This window comes from Ctenocephalides felis, unplaced genomic scaffold (assembly GCF_003426905.1).
Source record: "Ctenocephalides felis isolate EL2017-DRISC unplaced genomic scaffold, ASM342690v1 CF-g0.4_SCAFFOLD_03573, whole genome shotgun sequence".
Lineage (NCBI taxonomy): Eukaryota > Metazoa > Arthropoda > Insecta > Siphonaptera > Pulicidae > Ctenocephalides > Ctenocephalides felis.
Genome location: NW_020539727.1, coordinates 7,823,616 through 7,826,837, shown reverse-complemented (window position 1 = coordinate 7,826,837; position 3,222 = coordinate 7,823,616). Strand labels below are relative to the sequence as shown.

The window sequence follows — 3,222 nt, the reverse complement described above, 5'->3', positions numbered from 1 at the left end:
CCCAATTCAACCATCAACGCACCGAATAAACAACACACCGACCTCTCCATCAGGGACCTCTCTCTAATTACAGAGTATGTATATGTCTATATAACAATAACAATGCCTGCATCGCTAATATGATTCTTTTCTTTACAGATTCTCCCAATTCAACCATCAACGCACCGAATAAACAATACACCGACCTCTCCATCATCAGGGACCTCTCTCTAATTACAGAGTATGTATCTGTCTATATAACAATAACAATGCCTGCATCGCTAACATGAATCTTTTCTTTACAGATTCTCCCAATTCAACCATCAACGCACCGAATAAACAACACACCGACCTCTTCATCAGGGACCTCTCTCTAATTACAGAGTATGTATATGTCTATATAACAATAACAATGCCTGCATCGCTAACATGAATCTTTTCTTTACAGATTCTTCCAATTCAACCATCAACGCACCGAATAAACAACACACCGACCTCTTCATCAGGGACCTCTCTCTAATTACAGAGTATGTATATGTCTATATAACAATAACAATGCCTGCATCGCTAACATGAATCTTTTCTTTACAGATTCTTCCAATTCAACCATCAACGCACCGAATAAACAACACACCGACCTCTTCATCAGGGACCTCTCTCTAATTACAGAGTATGTATATGTCTATATAACAATAACAATGCCTGCATCGCTAACATGAATCTTTTCTTTACAGATTCTTCCAATTCAACCATCAACGCACCGAATAAACAACACACCGACCTCTTCATCAGGGACCTCTCTCTAATTATAAAGTATGTATCTGTCTATACATTAATGCCTGCATCGCTAATATGATTCTTTTCTTTACAGATTCTCCCAATTCAACCATCAACGCACCGAATAAACAACACACCGACCTCTTCATCAGGGACCTCTCTCTAATTACAGAGTATGTATATGTCTATATAACAATAACAATGCCTGCATCGCTAACATGAATCTTTTCTTTACAGATTCTTCCAATTCAACCATCAACGCACCGAATAAACAACACACCGACCTCTTCATCAGGGACCTCTCTCTAATTACAGAGTATGTATATGTCTATATAACAATAACAATGCCTGCATCGCTAATATGATTCTTTTCTTTACAGATTCTCCCAATTCAACCATCAACGCACCGAATAAACAATACACCGACCTCTCCATCAGGGACCTCTCTCTAATTGCAGAGTATGTATATGTCTATATAACAATATAAATGCCTGCATCGCTAACATGAATCTTTTCTTTACAGATTCTTCCAATTCAACCATCAACGCACCAAATAAACAACACACAGACCTCTCCATCAGGGACCTCTCTCTAATTGCAGAGTATGTATATGTCTATATAACAATAACAATGCCTGCATCGCTAACATGAATCTTTTCTTTACAGATTCTTCCAATTCAACCATCAACGCACCGAATAAACAACACACCGACCTCTTCATCAGGGACCTCTCTCTAATTACAGAGTATGTATATGTCTATATAACAATAACAATGCCTGCATCGCTAACATGAATCTTTTCTTTACAGATTCTTCCAATTCAACCATCAACGCACCGAATAAACAACACACCGACCTCTTCATCAGGGACCTCTCTCTAATTACAGAGTATGTATATGTCTATATAACAATAACAATGCCTGCATCGCTAACATGAATCTTTTCTTTACAGATTCTTCCAATTCAACCATCAACGCACCGAATAAACAACACACCGACCTCTTCATCAGGGACCTCTCTCTAATTACAGAGTATGTATATGTCTATATAACAATAACAATGCCTGCATCGCTAATATGATTCTTTTCTTTACAGATTCTCCCAATTCAACCATCAACGCACCGAATAAACAATACACCGACCTCTCCATCAGGGACCTCTCTCTAATTGCAGAGTATGTATATGTCTATATAACAATATAAATGCCTGCATCGCTAACATGAATCTTTTCTTTACAGATTCTTCCAATTCAACCATCAACGCACCAAATAAACAACACACAGACCTCTCCATCAGGGACCTCTCTCTAATTACAGAGTATGTATATGTCTATATAACAATAACAATGCCTGCATCGCTAACATGAATCTTTTCTTTACAGATTCTTCCAATTCAACCATCAACGCACCGAATAAACAACACACCGACCTCTTCATCAGGGACCTCTCTCTAATTATAAAGTATGTATATGTCTATATAACAATAACAATGCCTGCATCGCTAACATGAATCTTTTCTTTACAGATTCTTCCAATTCAACCATCAACGCACCGAATAAACAACACACCGACCTCTTCATCAGGGACCTCTCTCTAATTACAGAGTATGTATATGTCTATATAACAATAACAATGCCTGCATCGCTAACATGAATCTTTTCTTTACAGATTCTTCCAATTCAACCATCAACGCACCGAATAAACAACACACCGACCTCTTCATCAGGGACCTCTCTCTAATTACAGAGTATGTATATGTCTATATAACAATAACAATGCCTGCATCGCTAATATGATTCTTTCTTTACAGATTCTTCCCATTCAACCATCAACGCACCGAATAAACAATACACCGACCTCTTCATCAGGGACCTCTCTCTAATTGCAGAGTATGTATATGTCTATATAACAATATAAATGCCTGCATCGCTAACATGAATCTTTTCTTTACAGATTCTTCCAATTCAACCATCAACGCACCAAATAAACAACACACAGACCTCTCCATCAGGGACCTCTCTCTAATTGCAGAGTATGTATATGTCTATATAACAATAACAATGCCTGCATCGCTAACATGAATCTTTTCTTTACAGATTCTTCCAATTCAACCATCAACGCACCAAATAAACAACACACAGACCTCATCAGGGACCGATTCTTCAACTATTAATGCCCCGGAGAAGCTTCAAGATTGCGTAGAAGTTCATGCGAGCGTGCAAGATAATGTGAAGTGACCGACAACAATGGACTTTATTGTAAAGAGAATCTTGATTGCCTTACCCGAAGCCGCCTTTGAATGCCCAGGAGTTTTGCCTCCGCGTTTTGGTTGCTTAGTCCAATTCCCAGCATCTTTGCCTCCAATGCCTTATTGAATGCCCTCCGTCATGCCTCCTCGACTTGACCGCCGATGCCTTGTATCTTCGTCTCCCTGTTCTGATTGTTTTGTCTAGAGCCTTATTTTGAT

General features: G+C 38.7%; 2 long non-coding RNA genes across 3 annotated transcripts; both read left to right on the top strand.

Annotated features, from left to right (window-relative positions):
• The first annotated feature begins 289 nt into the window (after window positions 1-289).
• Window positions 290-2,037, top strand: LOC113389241. 2 transcript variants are annotated; one of them, XR_003368232.1, is made up of 9 exons: window positions 290-363; window positions 428-506; window positions 571-649; window positions 714-929; window positions 994-1,072; window positions 1,423-1,501; window positions 1,566-1,644; window positions 1,709-1,787; window positions 1,995-2,037. It is a non-coding gene; the product is annotated as an uncharacterized LOC113389241 (long non-coding RNA). The 2 variants fall into 2 exon arrangements; XR_003368231.1 differs by lacking the exon at window positions 1,995-2,037 and adding an exon at window positions 1,852-1,919.
• Window positions 2,038-2,045: 8 nt separating this feature from the next.
• Window positions 2,046-2,751, top strand: LOC113389242. Its single transcript, XR_003368233.1, has 4 exons — window positions 2,046-2,073; window positions 2,281-2,359; window positions 2,424-2,502; window positions 2,709-2,751. It is a non-coding gene; the product is annotated as an uncharacterized LOC113389242 (long non-coding RNA).
• The last annotated feature ends 471 nt before the right edge of the window (window positions 2,752-3,222 follow it).